The sequence below is a fragment of the Pseudopodoces humilis genome, chromosome 9, assembly GCF_049639895.1.
Source record: "Pseudopodoces humilis isolate 2021_Gansu_Grassland_sample_001 chromosome 9, ASM4963989v1, whole genome shotgun sequence".
In the NCBI taxonomy this organism is placed as follows: domain Eukaryota; kingdom Metazoa; phylum Chordata; class Aves; order Passeriformes; family Paridae; genus Pseudopodoces; species Pseudopodoces humilis.
The window spans coordinates 1638972-1654992 of NC_142208.1; the positions used below are offsets into that span (position 1 = coordinate 1638972).

At 48.2% G+C, this 16021-nt stretch overlaps 1 long non-coding RNA gene across 1 annotated transcript; it reads left to right on the forward strand.

Annotated features, from left to right (window-relative positions):
* Nucleotides 1-669: 669 nt before the first annotated feature.
* LOC148183732 (uncharacterized) lies at nucleotides 670-15715 on the forward strand. Its single transcript, XR_015773199.1, has 3 exons — nucleotides 670-922; nucleotides 11070-11189; nucleotides 15462-15715. It is a non-coding gene; the product is annotated as an uncharacterized LOC148183732 (long non-coding RNA).
* The last annotated feature ends 306 nt before the right edge of the window (nucleotides 15716-16021 follow it).

Genomic DNA, 16021 nt, shown 5'->3' on the forward strand with positions numbered 1-16021 from the left:
GGAGCATGAGGCTGAAATAATTGCCTGATCTGGACTTGGCCCCCTGTGCATTAACCCTTTGCTCCAGCCTGGCCTCTGAGACCTGCTGCCTTTTGCTCCCAGCTAAGTCCTGCGCTGTGCTGTGATCCAGGAGCTCTGCTGGCTGAGAACCGCAGCCGGGATGTCTCAGATGTGCTAGCAGGTTGGAGCAGAAATGAGGCAAAGCCTCCATGTGTCTGATGGTTTTGACCCCAAACAATATGCTGACTGCATAAATTAGGAGCTGGCTCAGGCTCACTTGAAGTTCAGCCCAGGTTTGCTTGAAACTCAGCCTAATTTTTCCTGAAGGCAAAGCTGAGTGGGAGAGGAGTTCTGGGTCATGGAAGGGGTGCTTGGCAGGTCACAGCAGCCTGAAGAGCTGCAGTTTATCAGCTCACAGTAATTATCAGCCCACAGAAGCAGGGCTGCCTGTATTTCTAATTTCTTGCCTACACAGAACCATGCAGATGACGGGCGAAAGCGCCTTTGGCATCCTGGAACAAGCTGGGGAGTGATCCTGGCTGCTTGTGGATCATTAACACAGTCAGGCCCCTAAAAATCCACCTTGATCAACCCCCCTGGCAAAAAGCTTTATTTCCCCTGATGCTGCCTTTCCATGCAGGTGCTATGTGTCCTGGCTGATGACTGCACCAGCTCCTGGAGGCAATTCACATCCTCAGCAGCGCTGCACGGGGAGAGAGGCAGGGGGCCACGTGGACCCTAATTCCCAGAAACAGAGAAGACAAACCATGGAAAAAGTTTTGAGAGGGGCTTGCTGCTCTCGTGGTTAGCAGCTGGGCCCTACAACAGGTTGCAATTTGGAGGGCTGGTCTATACTTCCATGAGAAGAGCATGCAGCTAAGCTGGGGAAAAAGCTTGTAAGCTGAAAAACCAAGTAGAGCTGGTAAGCTTCCTGTGTTTTGGGCTGAGCCCAAAATGGGCTTTTTCATTTTTATTTTTTTGTTAGGGTTAGGGTTCAGCCTTCAGGTTCCTGTCGGGCTGGGGCTTTCAGGTGGAGGTAGAAGGAAATGCACGGATGGGAAAGCACTCGAGGAGATGGGGAAGCTCATCTTGTACTGCTCCAATGTTGCGTGAAGGATGCTAGGGACAGAGGGGTCCAACAGTGCTTTTTGGCAGCTCTCGCCTCAGTAAAGCCCCTTTGGATTCCAAGCAAGCAGTTTCTACCTTCTGCTTTCTGCAGTAATTTTGGTTTTATTGCCTAGGGGGTGAGGGTTCCTGCAAACAAGTGAAACACAGGCGGGGGTGATAAAAGGTGCAAATTGAACCGGCCTCATGCAGTCCCTGGGAAGCAGCAGTGGATGAAGAGACTTCCAACTCTTTTACAGCTCTCTCTTCTTTGTTGTAAATTGAGCTTGAGGTGTTACTGTAAGGAAAACAATAATTTTTTGATGGCTCCATTACAGTTGTGGCCGTCCCCTGTGGAGAGCCCTACGGACTGGTGTTTTCTGTTCATTACATCTCACTTTGCCAAGACTTGCTTTCCTGCTGGCAGTCTCATATCCTCCATCTTTGTTTTCCTTTATTTCCCTAAAAAAATAAGAAGGTAATTATGTTTTCCTTGCACCCTTGCTTACCTCTCCTTACCAAGGGAGGTAAAAAGTGGTGTGGGCAACAAGGATCCCTTGAGCTCTCACACCCCTGGTGCCTATGGGCCCCCTAGATTTAGCCTTTCCCTTTTTTATTTTTTTTTTTTTCTGGAGGAAGATTTTGGAAAAAGGAGGGAAGGAAGAAGAGGATCCTCTACCCATCCCTACCCAGGAGACCCAGGGTCTGCTGCTGCACCACATCTCTGGCAGGAATTGTAATCCTAATGGGACATCTATCCCTGCTTGCCTTTGGCTTATCTTCAGCTTCTGGCCCTAGCAGATGCTTTGCAGCCTTTCCACAAATGTTTGGGAAGAGAAGCCAAAGTTAGGCTCTTTTGGCAGGGTTTCCACAACAAATCCCTAGCTCCCAGGGAAGATGGATGTCATTAACCCAAGCTGAGTCCATGGAGGGGTCCTCAGGCTGGTGCCAGGGGCTGCTGCTGGGGGCTCTCCTCCAGCTGGTGGTGTAAACTGAGGAGGAAATAAAGGCTCTCCCCCATCCTTTCCAGCTCTTGTCCTCCACAAAGAGCTGGAATCCTCGCTGTTCTGACAACCAGACAGAGTAGCAGAAGATCCCTTTCCTTCAGTGCTATTTGCTTTGCATTTAGTGGGATTTAAGGTCCACTGTCCATCCCTGCTCGCTGTTGGCCTTCCCTGTTTTGGCAGGACTCCCTTGCTGCTTGCTTCTTCTCTTTGAAGGTCTGTGTTTTCCGCCACAGTGAGGGGCTCCTGAATTTGGAGTCAAAAATGAGCCGTGCAAGGCTAACATGAGACAACAGGGAGGTGACTCAGTCCTTTCAGTACACGTTTCCATGTTCCCAGCTGCTGTAGGAAATAAACAGTAAGTGGTTAACATCAATAGTAAGACACATATAGAAGAAAATGTTGTCCTAACAACGTTAAATCTATGGTTTAAATTGGGCAATGGCAGGAAATTTGGAATTAAGGACGGACGCTTGTCTCACGCTTCTCCATTTGCCTTGGGAAATAAATTTAATTCAGGCACAAAGTGAATGAAATGGCACTGGAAATGCCATTTTTTTTTTTTTTTTAATGCATTACTGCATTTCCTGGCTTTTATGGCAGGGAACGAAGAAGCAAGACTAAATGAGGTCTTTTGTGTCCTTCAGTTCAAAGTGATGGCAACAAAATCCATCCAGGTCTCAGGAGTCAACAGAGACTGAGACCAGCTTTACTCAGTTTTATCACTGTGTTGTGTAGCCATGACACTGGAGAGGTTCTTCCTTTGGGGGCAATTATTTTTGTTCTTTTAGTTGAGCAGTTTATTGAAGTTTCTTTTGGTTCAGATCTACTGGGACTACTTGGATGCCAGAGGACAAGTTCAGTCCAAAAAAAAACCCCCTCACATTTACTGAGGTAGAAAGACTTCTGAGGAATAGAAATATTTCCAGGTTGAAAATCAAAGTGAAGCTGTTTCAGTCTATTTGTGAGCACTGTCTGGGAAGAAGGTCTGAAAGTCTTGCACTATGCCAATAGGTCTGTAAGTCCTGTGTGTGCCTACAAAGTCACCTTCTGATGCTCTTGTTGATGGCAAGGAGGGTTTGTTCAATGATCAGCTTCATGTGGGTCAGTGCAGAACATGAACTGCAGGATAAGGGCTGAGAAAGACAACTGAATGACTGAAAGATTTAGCAGCTTTAACGACTGAATTGTTTGCGTACTTCTGGAGGAAAGTGCTGGTCAAGAGCTGTTAAGAAATCCTGTTGACAAAAATCAGGATTCAGCTCTGTAGACTGGAAATGCCTTATTTGTCCTCTGTTCAACAGCCAGCCTGGGAGATCTCTACAAGTAGTCCATTTCAGGGTGTTTTTTAGGGTGTGTTTTAGGTGTTCCTAAAACCCAAGAGAGTGAAAAATCAAGTTTGAAAAGTATGTTGGCTGTGCCCTGGATCAGAGATACACGGGGGAATAAACACCATCTCAGCATGAAGTGATTTGGAACACAGAGAGACAGAAGAACCAGGAAGGCCTTTGGACTGGAAATGTGTCGTGTATGTTACATCCTTTGCTCTTTATCCTCCTTTTTCTGGAGAACTGTCTGCGGACATTTGGAGATTATGCTGTTAGCTGAACAAACAAAAGGGATTAAGGCTGGGCTGGTTCATTTTTCCACCCTCCACCCATCTTGGAATTCATTACCATTCACTGCCACTAACCAAAATAATAAGGGGACCAGCCGCGCACAGCGCTGCTTCCTCTGTCCCAATTTCCATGTCGAGGCAGATTTGTCCATGAAGACCACCAGGCAGGCATAGCCATAGGAAAGGAGCCAAACTTCCCCAGCGTGCCTTGGTCACGCCAGGATCCCAACACAAGGCTAGCTTGCATGCTAATTCGTTTTCACTAGAATCAATAAAGGCTGAGGGATGTTAATTTTATGTTTGCCGTATGTATTTAAATGGGTGCGTGTGATCACATTTAAAAATGCACTTATGTCTGTGGGAAAGGTCTGAGCTTGGCCTCGTCTGACTTTTGGTCACAAAGTCAGTTGAGTCATTACCTGAGTCTGCCACAGTCCTCAAAAGAGCCTTTCTGTGACCTGTTCTTCCTGCTGGGGTCAACTGGAAGAGCCACCTTTGAGGTCCTTTTTTCTGCCTCCACACATGGGAAGGTACGAGCCTGAATGGGAGCAGATGATCGAAGAGCAGCTGTTACATTTCCAGATGCCAGGAAGGATGAAAGCAAACCTCCTTCCACTCTGCCTTTGTGGGGGGTATGTGATGGGATGTGACATCTGAGCCTGTGGATGTCTGGTGAAATAACTCCAGGCAGTGCATGGAGACACTCATCTCTCCCTGTAACCAGTGGGAGAGCAAGGGAGCTGCTCCTACATGAGGTGAATCCCTCACGAGCCCACCAAGAACCTCAGGGAGATTCTCAAAGTGTGGGTAAAGCACGTTTTTAATGCATAACACCAACTTCCCTCTGTGCTGACCCTGCCTGCAGCTGAGCTGGGCTGTGACCAGGAAAGCAAAACCAGCATCTGGCTCCCATGCTGGTATTCCGTGGGGATATGTCACAGCCCCTCCAGTGCTGAGGCCTGAGAGTGTTTCCTGCACCACTCACCAGCGGCAAGATTTTTGGTATGCTACTTGAGGTGGTCTGGGAATTTAGCTGCCTCTTGGCTGTGGTGTCTGAAGCAGGGGTCCAAAAAATTGGTGTGCATGCACTCTGTGACCGCTCAGAAAATGTTGCCGATGGAGCCAAATTCCTTCCTCCAACTTGCATGCAAACAAGCCACTAATTTCACTGGCAGTTGAATGTGCATTTCCGAGGGCAAAATTTGGCCAAAAGCCTTTGAGCAGAAGTTTTAGCATAATCACACAGAAAAAAAAAGGGGGGAGGGTAATTGCAAGTGGCATTTTGCAGAGAAAGAAGGATAAAAAAGTAGAAATCAAAGTGTGGAAAAGCTTTCCAGTAACAAAACTCTTCGGAGTTTTTTTAAACAGCACAATAGCTATTGATGGGTAAAAAACAAAACAGGACACTATATCCTCTTGAATTTATTCTGCTCCCAGCAGGCTGTCCTTGGCATTTTTTTTTTGGAAGAAACCCTTGAGTAAACATGTTGTCCAACGTGGAAAGACACTGAGCATGTCACAGAAGCAATTTGTAAAGTGTTCTGGGAGACACACCAATGCTGTCAGGGCCAGGGAGCTGCTTAGCTTCACTTTGATTTACAGATAAATACAGCGTGTCTGGGGCTTCCAGTTGCCGACTGTGCGGGCAAGCTCCCGATTCCGTGCTGTGTTGACTCCATGGGATTAATTGGGACCACCAGGAAGCATGGCAGCAAGAGTAACTTTTCCTGGTGCTGTTGTAAGGACTAAGGAAAAGAGCTTGTGTGGCAAGGTGGGGCTCAGCTTCTCCCGTCATGGGACTGGGGGCCTAACGTAAGATGAAAGGTAAAGAGGACATTGTAAAATTAGGATTTTCTGGATGTTCCCATTCAGGTAGAGCTCTGAGTATTGAATGTGGCTGGCTGTGTCTGCCTGTTTCTTAACTGTGATGCACTTTTTAGTGTATTTGGGAGTTTCTGCAGGATATTGAAGTGAAGCAAGTGCCCAGTTGAGATACTTTGGTTTTTATGGAACCTGCAAAGGACATTTGCCCTTCAAGCCTGTGGTGCAGCAAAATAAATGCAGGAGTTGCCTGGAAAGGGCTGGTTGGGACCTGGTTTTTATAGATGAAGGGATCAATAGAGGAGGGATGGGGCTGTTTGAAAATACAAGTGCAAATATAACTCATGAAGAGTGATCAACTGCCAGGGTTCTGATGGTTGCTAATTACTGGACTTTCCCTCTGGAAATGGCTACTTCAACACAGAGGCTGGGACAGAGCAGGAGTGTGTTTCAAATGTAAATAAATGTCAGTTTTTGGTACAAGGTCCCAGAAAAGCTGGGATTACAGAAAGGAGAAGCCAGGAAGTTATGCTATGAAAAACAGCTTTGCACTGACTTGTTTATTTATTTATTTTTAATATGTCTCAGCAAGGTTATGAAAAAAGTACAAGTGGATCAGCTGGAAGTGTTGTAATATTGAAGCAAACCTCATGTACTGCAGATGGAAAAACAGGAAAATAAGCACTATGTGTGCATGAGGAGAATGGGAGTGAGATGAAATTGCCTGCTTACAGGCAATTCTTCATACTTCACCGTATTGCTCCCATGGTGCAGGACAGTTCTGCACAGGAATGTGATGCCATGAGCCCTTGTTCCATGTCCCCAAAGAGGTGCTGTAGAGTTTTTGTCCAGCTCCAAGTGCTCCTTGACATGCAGTGGGTTTGGATCTTGATCCTCCACCTTGTAGTCCCTGATTTTTCTAGTCCTGATCATTAGCTTGCAACGCTTGCCTTCTGTAAAAAAAGCCAAGACAGCATCACTTTCTACCCTTTGTTGCCAGCAGGTTCTACACACTTCATGCAGGAGATTGCCAGTTGGGAAGTGGCACTTCATGTTTCCAAGGCTTGGGAAGTAGTGTGTGAAAGCACCCCCTTACCCCTAAGACAGCAAACCATCGTACAATTTCTGGCATTTGGAGGGATTTGTCAGTGGGTTCCTATTCCAGACAGGCTTCTGAAAAGTTTCTCTACCTCTTGTGATGATCCTCTGACTCCAGCCATGGGGACTCCCCTTGGTGCAGCTGCAGCAGGAGCTGCTGTGTGCAGGGTAGAGTGGATGGCTTTGCCATCAGAACCTGAGGTAATGGGGCTGGTGTTCACTGCCTGCTGTCCCCATGGCTGTCCTTAGCATTACTGACATCAAAAACTGAGTGATGACACCTTTCCTTCTCCCTTTCCCTTTTTTTTTTTCCTTCTGAAGAGGCTTAAAGAGTGTGTCCCTTCCACAGGTCTCCACCAGCTCACCTCCCTCCCTGCCCTCAATTGAAGACAGCTGCCAGGAAATATTTCTGCTGTTTAGCTGAAGTGAAAACACATGGAAGTGGTGGTGGGGGGTGAAGGAAGGGCAGAGTTTATAATGTAATTACTGTTATTTTGTGAAACTTGGGTTAAGGTGGGGAGAGGGGTGTGTTGAGCATGGGGGTGCATCTGTGCACAGGGTGAGACCCCCAGAGATGGCAGCTGAAGTGAAGCACTACAGAGTTCAGCAGTCCCTGTGAAGAACAGGCTGCTCCTTGAGCACAGGCACCAGTTTATCCCAGGGATGGCACTGGGGCTGAGGGATCTCTGTGAGGACAGGCAGGAACACCCAGGGATGGCGGCGGGGCTGAGGGGTCTCTGTGAGGACAGGCAGGAACACCCAGGGATGGCGGCGGGGCTGAGGGATCTCTGTGAGGACAGGCAGGAACACCCAGGGATGGCGGCGGGGCTGAGGGATCCCAATGAGGACAGGCAGGAACACCCAGGGATGGCGGCGGGGCTGAGGGATCCCAATGAGGACAGGCAGGAACACCCAGGGATGGCGGCGGGGCTGAGGGATCTCAATGAGGACAGGCAGGAACACCCAGGGATGGCGGCGGGGCTGAGGGGTCTCTGTGAGGACAGGCAGGAACACCCAGGAATGGCGGCGGGGCTGAGGGATCCCAATGAGGACAGGCAGGAACACCCAGGGATGGCGGCGGGGCTGAGCGGTGTCCGAGGGAAGGCGGGAACACCCTCAGGTACAGCCGGTTCCAGCCGGTTCTGACGGCTCGGCACAGCCCCTCAGACCTGCTGGTGTGATACCTTGGGCAAACTGAGGTAAGGAAGGGGGAAAATTCTGGAAAACAGAGAGGAATGAGGGGGAAAAGAGTGATGAACCAGTGAGCACCAGGGGGGTTGAGGAGGAGGTGGGATCCTACCTGTGGAGATGCCAGGATGGGGCAGGTACGTGGCCCCCGATTTTCTCCTTGTCCTGCTCGAGGTGAGGAGTGTGAGTGACTTTGTGGGTGACAGCTGGGCACCTCCAACCTGACATAAGCTGAGTTTGGGGTCACATCATTCATTTTTGTGAGGAAAAGGTGGAATACGAGCCTGGAAATGTGAGTTTTATCTGTATGGCTGTGGGTTCAAGTGACAGACCCTGAGGGGTCAGCTCAAGCCCTGTGGACTCCACTGCTGATTCCACACAGAGCTTTTCAGTTCTGTTTTTTCATTTCAAGGAAAGGATTTGGGTGGGTTTTCAGTTTCAGAGTACTAGATGCTCTGATGACAGCACAGGTTTCTCTTATGTAAGAAACCCTGTAATGTGTTCATGTTCTGGGGCAAGAAGGTGTTTTGTCTAAGAAAGGAGGAAGATAAGTTGCTTTGGCACTTGCAACTGATAACATGTATTTTGTGAGACAATAGTTTTTGACTGTAGGATAGATTTGATAGATTTGTGCAAAGTTAAGTGAAGATAACATGATTTTATTGCAATTGTGATGTAAACTGAGACACAGCTCTGCCAAGAAAGGTATCCCTCCCTCCGGTATATTGTAGAATTGCATACAGTTCATGACTGTGCAGATTAGTTGGCTTAGGGCTAAAAGGGGATATTGAAGACTACTTCTTTGGATCATTCATTGTGGTTTTGTCCTCATGAGGCTGGGAGCATGAGGCAGCTTGATGGACTGATTTGCTGTTAGCACAGCTCTGTTTTTTCACCATAACAATATTTAACTGCTTAGTGTCTGGCTCCAAATTGAAAGAGGAGAGCTCTAGCTTAGGAAGAAATTCTTAGAGGGTGATGAGGCTCTGACACAGGTTGTCCAGAGAATCTGTGGCTGCCCCATCCCTGGAAGTGTTCAAAGCCAAGCTGGAGAAGGCTTGAAGCAACCTGATCTAGTGGAAGGTGTCCCTGTTCATGGGAGGGGGTTGGAATGAGATGATCTTTAAGGTCCCTTCCAGTCCAAATCACTCTAGGATTCATTCTGTTATTCTGTGCACTTTCCAGCACCCCACAACAACCCTTGCGTGTTTTTCTGGAAGGGTAGTCCCAAGAAATCTGCCAGATGAGAGTACTCGGGAAATTGATTCCCTGGTGGAAGGAGGCTTTGATCCCCAGCAGGTGCTTCTTGGCATGGAAGGGTGGGAATGGGAAAACCTGCAAACTGGGCTCTGCCTGGATGGAGGTAGAGCAAGAAGAGGGAGCTGGTGACCCTGGCCTGTGGTAGGCAACAGCTTGGCATTAAGAGATTGATACATATGCCTGCTGTTGAGACCATACCATTCCTAGAAACTGTGCACAATTTATATGAATAGTGGGGTGTGAGGTCCAGGCCAGAGTGGGATTTTTAGTGGCTCTTGCCAGCAAAGCTCATGAGGACTCTCAATGATTCCGAGCTATGTCTGACACAGTGTGGCCAGGCAATATGCTTTTGTCAAAAAACATATTTAATTTTTCATTATTTCTTTCTGCATTTGGGCTTTTCCTTTCATCAAAGCCATTACTGTTTTCCTTCATTTTTCCAAAGGCACCAAACAAACAAGCCTTCAAAGTGAGACAAGCCTGATTTTTATTTTCCTTCAGGAAACTTCTTGTCCCTATTTTCAGAAAACAGTTATTGCAAGTCCCTGCTGCTGGGCCTCCCAGTCCCGTGCAAGGGGAGCATCAAAGGGGACAGGGCCTGGTGGGAGCTGTTTACAACCTGAGAGTGTTTGGTTGCTGCAGTCTCGATAGTTTCCAAAATGCCAGCTTTTGGGGAAGTTGCATGAATTTGATTTGGATCCTACTGTATAGCTGCCTGGTCCTCCAGACTTTTAAATTTTTTTGTCCAGTGGAGCAATGAGCATCAGCCCTGGAACTCTCTTGCACACCTGCAGTTATTGCTCATAGTTTAACATGTCAGTTCTTCTGCATATGTTATTTTTTTCACATCTGCTTTTGCACACATTATTTGATTTACTCCACAGAGGAATCCAAGGACTTGGCCACAGCAGCACAGGAGTCAAAGGCAGAGCCCATTAGGACCACAGTGTCCCTTGTGAAGTCAGCCAGGAAAGCATTGCATGCCTGCAAATACCCCAGACAAACAGAGGGCAGTTTCAGAGAGGTGTGGGCAGGGAAGGGAAACCAAAGCAAACTGCTCCTTTCAAGTAATACACCGGCTCGGTCTTTGCTAGTGTGGACTACATTTAATTGTTTGGGGCTGAGCTGAAGTGGCTGTAAAGAGCAAGCACTCAGATTTGATGGTGGTTTACACTTTTTTGCTAAATATGTGTCCCTACATGAGGTACTGGGAAATGGTTACGCTGGTGATGTGTGGGTACTGTTAGGTTGTGTAGTGGAGACCTGGCAGCAGATGTGCCTGTCTCTGCCGGGTGTTGCTCAACACCTTGGCTCTCCCACACAAAAAGCGTGCCTGGCTGAGCCTCTCTCTCCAGGCCAGCCACTCTGGTCATGTTCTTGTGTAAAGCAGTGCTTGTTACAAGTGAGTCCACCCACTCAGCTGCAGCATGGGCTTCACTAAAGCTTTTCAGGAGTGATCTTGCCCATCCACAGAATGACTGACAATCCTCTGACCTCCTTTGCAAGCTTGGGCTGTCCAGAGAGGATGGGCCCAGGAAAGCTTGTTCTTAACCTTTTCCCAAAGAGCTAATTTCGGTGCCATGCATGCTGGTAGGCTGACAGAGCCCCTAGAAAGATGGAGGAACTTGGGAAGGACACAGAGTCATTGCAGTGGAATGGCTGTTCTTCTATCACCTTCAAAACACTAGGAGTGAGGGAGGGATTACTCATTGGTGTTCCTAAGGACTTCTCGGGTCACCCTCAGCACCACTCACTGCCTTTCCCTGGATGACACATGGCACATGTGTCTTGGAGGTGTGAGTTGAATGCAAACAGGCTTTTAAGTTATGTCCTGGTTGGTTTCCAGACCTGGAGGAGGATGCCTTCGTGGGCACCATGAGATTCAGGACTTGCAAAGTAAGGGTTTGGTAACTTTGCCTTGAAACTCCTTGTGGCTGACTGTTTATTCACTTCTTTCTTTCTTTGACCCTTGTCAGCAGTTTATCTTAAAGCAACTCAGAGTGGCCTTGTTTCCCTGAGGAGGAAAGGGAGGAATACTCCAAGAATGAAGAGCATTCATTGATCACCAAAGACCACCAAGCAATAGAGTGGCAGAGGTGAGAAAAACACCAAGTTGTCTCTCCATCAGGCCACAGAGCCCTAGAATTATACGTGCCTTGCAACAAAAAGGCTTAAAGGACAAAAAAGCGTCACAGGGACTGAGAGAAAGCCACAGATTGTCTATCTGAGGCCACCCTCTTATACAGATTACACCTGTCCCTGCTGCAGACGATGGGCATCTTCCAGTGCTGTTTCCCTGCAAGTGCTCAGCCCTTGGCATTGTGCCTGCCTCTGAGATGTGGTTTGTGTCTCAGCCTGAGCTGCTGTTTCCACCAGCTCCCCAAACTGGACATGTGGAGCAGTGAACTCGGAGACCTGCTCCCAGCCAAGTCTGGGCTGCCCCAAGGCGCTTGCCACCTTGCCTCACTAGTCCCTAACAAAGCAAATGGCAGCTCAGGCTTGTTGCTGTCGGTGGCAGGATTTTAACACCTTGTGGCTGTCAATGATGTCAGTGTACCATGCACAGCGTGCCACTGGCCATACTCTGGCTGTAACCTAAACCAGCCCTGAAAGTATCCTTGGTTCTGTCCTGGCAGGAGATGAGTGAATTCAAAAAATCCAAAAGCAGCATGGTGTTTGCTTTCTTAAAATTGTTTTTGATTTGGGGTAGTATTTAAAACATTATGTTAAAACAGGTTGACCAAGCCTAGCAGAGAGAGTCACCCTTGGGAAAGACAACCTGAAAGGACTTTCCCAGGAAGACCAATCCCGAATCTGGCAGTTATAAAGCTGCTGCAGCTGTCAGATGGGCTTCTAGGAAAAATAACAGGACAGCGGGGCAGAGCTGACAGCTGAACTGGTACAGGTGACAAAAAGCAATGCTGCCTCGCCAGGGACTGAAGTGGCCATTAGCGTCTCATAGGGTGTAAAAAATCAAATTGCATGCCAGAGCATGCTTTGGACAAAGCTGATTTAGGACCTGAATGCGCTGGGATATCTGCTGGTGAATGCAACTGGATTTTCCATCTGGAAGGCATGACTGTCTGGCCTAGAAGCCAATTTAAAGAACAAATTAGATCTGGCTGTTTGTCAGAGTCTCCTCCTCAAAATGCAATAAGGACAGGGTGGTTATATAATGTAAACCATTCTTGGTAGTTTAGTGGTCCTGAAACAACAAACAAGCCAAGGAGGGAAAAGTCAGTTTGCAGAATTCAAAGCCGAAGGAGTTCAGCTGAGGAATTCAGTCCGCATGATCCAGCAGAGATGTGTGCTGCTATTCCTGTATGTCTTGAAAGGAAACTGCCACCAGATCCTCTGCTATTTTCTGTCCACAGGCCCTACTGATAGGCGTGATATTTCAGCCTCTGCACTAAACCCCAGTGCTCCAAATATGCAGGGACAGTTGTGTGCAGGGCCAAGCAGTGTTCCCCACTGCTGGGGCGCCAGTGGGAGGCAGCTCCTTCCTCACCAACACATATCAGAGCCCTCGGGAAAGGCAAACCTCTGTGGATAAACATGGCTTGTGGTGGCTTCGCCCTGATCCATTGCAACATTCACTGACACAGGCAGGATGGGAAGTTCAGAAAGAATTTCTTCACCTAAAGGGTTTCCCAGCATTGGAACGGGCTGCCCAAGGAGGTGGTGGAGTCACCACTCCTGGAGGTTTTCAAGGAATGACTGAGTGTGCCACTTAGTGCTATGGTTTTGTCGACAAAAATGTGATTGGCTAAAGGTTAGACTCCATAATCTCGGAGGTCTTTTCCAACCTAAGTAATTCTGTGATTTGCAAGGTGCGTGGTAGGCAGCAGTCCCTGCCAACAAGGATTTCCATGCTGTCTCCTTGCTGACCCCTCTTAAAGCAGAGAAGTTTATTTTAATCGCTGTATTGGTAGCAGCATGTGGCCAAATTAAAGAAAAATATTTTTTGAGCCTGAAGGAAGTGAACCACCATTTCAGACTGATGTCCTTCAAGGGCCATTGCAAGGGTCTGTTTACTACTTAATACTGATCTAGTAATTATATATGCTTTACTGCCCGCTGTTCGTAATCATCAACAGGCCTCTCAAACTGGAGGAAGGTAGGAAGCGTGCACACGAAGTGGACAGCACTGATTTATTGAGGAGAAGGAGGAAGAATGTTACAGCGCATCAAGATGAGGTTTCAAATGCCTGAGGTAAAAAAGGAGTGCTTGGCTTAGCCATGTGGGCAGTGAGTTTTGTGGTCAGAAGCTCCAGCTCTCCCCTTTTCTCATTGGGACCTGTCACAATGGATTCCCTTTTTCTGGACTGGCATAAATCTAGAGTGACTACACTGATACTGAGCTGGCACAGGACCTAAGTGGCAAAGGCTAAGGAAGCTAAAAAGAGCTTTTTTTCCACTGACTTTAACGAGTCCCAAATGAAGAGGACTGGACTTTCTCTTAAAACAAGTTTGTTTATTGGCACTCAGCTTCAGACATGACCTTTGGGTGCCCAGCCTGATGGAGATGCTTCATCCTGGAATACTGCAGCCATCGTGTGAGCTGCTCTTGCCAAGTGTGCCTTTGGGATAGAAAAGCCGCTTTCCATAGCCCCCCTGTGATGCTGCTAAAAGGAGGTAAAGCCCCCAGTGGCAGCTAAAAACCCAGCAAACTGGAAGAGACTCTGTAGGTGGCTGAAGGTTTACTGGTGTAGCTGCTTTTAATAAAGCAGGTTAATTACCCTGCCAGGGAGGGTTTCCATCAGGTGCTAAGAAAGCAACAGTGGTGGGAGGGAAAATTCTGCAATGGAGCCGTGCTGCTCTCTGACACCATCAATCTGCTCCCAGGCTCACATCCTTCCTGCTTCACTTTGCTTTCCTCTCCCTCACACTGGTGTGCAGGAGTGACCTGTGGGGGGCAGAGGGCAGGAGTGAGGGCTTTTCCCTGCTCGGGGGAACCAGTGGCGCTGCAGAAGGACATTAGCAGTGCTCCTTGTCTCCTGGCTTTCCTCCGCGAGTAATTTCCAGGGAAATTGAACCTGACTCTGCTCCATTAGCCACTAACCTCTCATCTGCTGGGCCTGTCTTTTGCATTATGATGGAGCAGAGCTGCCTTGCACGCTGCTGTCAGGGTCTGAATCAGCTTTGATAAAAGACCAAGTGCTGGAATGAGAGGAAGTATTTACCTAAAGTTGTTTTCAATTTCCTGAGCTTGCTATATCCATTCTCCTTCGCTTCTGGATTCCAAAACCGTCGGTGTTCTGAGGGAGCCTTGCTTCATTACTTTTGCTTCCCCCAGTGCAGTTGACACTTAGTCTGGATTTCCCAATCCTCCCAGCTCTGATTCATTAACTTCAAAGTTCATACAAAGCTGCTGTGGGTTTCCCGGCTGCTTGTGCGGGGATATGAGCCTGCCCTGGCACGGCAGAGTTTGGTTTTCCAACCAAAACTTGGTTTTCCTGTATGCACGTGGCATCTGTTCAGCCCTGGGCCTTGGGGGTTCTGGCTCACCCCCATAGGGTGTTCACCCTGCATATGTTGACTGGTTGTCCCAGGTTGATGGCAGCTGGAGCCTGATCTGCACCTGCCAAAGCTGAAGAGAACGGGTTTTCTTAGTGATGTGTGTGGAAATAGGTAGTGGAGGATTAGCAGGAACCCTCTGCCTGACAGAGGTGAGGGGTAGGCAGGAGGAGGGTGGGCTGTGGGGTGGATGGGATAGCCCAGCTGTGCAGTGAGGCTGAAGGCATTCAGCAGTAGTTTTTCACTAAGCTGTTTAATGGTAAATCTAAATGCAAATCAGTGCTCTGGCTTATCAGTCCCACGCGTGCCAAAGCACTGTAGTCAACACCTCGGTGCACAAGTAACTAACTGAGCATACAATGCCTGGGCTTGGTTTTAATAGAGGGAGGTTTTCTGCTCAGCAAGGGGCCGAGGGAGTTGCTGCTGGGAACACAGGAGCTTTTCCTCAGAGCCTCAGCCTTGGGATGGAGAACGTTGTGCCCTGGTGATTTCATGTGTGAAAATATCACCCTTATTTTTCCAGCTGGATGAGAAGATTTTGATTGTTCAGTCTAAGAACTTCTTTGCTACAGCTCAACCTTTGTACTGCTCTAGCTGTGCTGAGAGCCTGTAGCAATGCTCTGCACCAGGGATTTCCCAGGTTCACCAAAACAAAGAATTTCCAAAGCAGCTCTCCCAGTGTAGGCGCATCTCTGTCATGAGCAAAACCCATCTCCCACAGGCTGCTGTGGGAATTCTTAGGCTTGTAAGATACTGGGGAATAGTGCTGCAGGGAGGGAGCCTTTTCTTGTCTTACTTGTAGCAATGTTGTTGTTCTAATTTAACTTCTCTTCCCCACCTGGGCTCTGCAGGAACCAAGATAACAGAAGAAACAGGCCAGCAGAATGACCATCTCTGCAGACTCCAGTGGCACCGAAAATTAAAAATCAGCTCCAAATCAGGAAGAAAAAGCCCAGCAACTAACCAAAAAACCAAACAACTGCTGCAAAGAAATAAAACTTCTTCCTGCGAAATGCTTCTTGGCTGTGAAGAGCTTCTGTTGTGAAAGTTCCTCCATGAAGAAGGGTGCAGAGCCTGGTTTGCTCAGAGCCATTTCTCTCATCATCTGAACAAAAGGTGAGAGGTTAGTTGAAAACACAAGGACAAGCGTGGGCAGTTTAACTGTGTGTCCGCCACTTGCTGTCTCGTGCTCTTCTCCAGCAAAGCCTTCCCTCTGCGGGGTGTGCAGGAGAAGGGGTGGCCCCAAACTGTGCAAAACCTTCTTTTGCTCCATCCAGCCTTGGAAGCTTTGACCCAACCTCTGCAGGAGCTGCTGGTGGCCCGGCTCCCACCCTGGACTCAGCTCAGCTCTGCTTGATTGTTCTCACACAGCTCTGGGGACAGGTTCCCACCACTGCAGCTGCACGAGGCC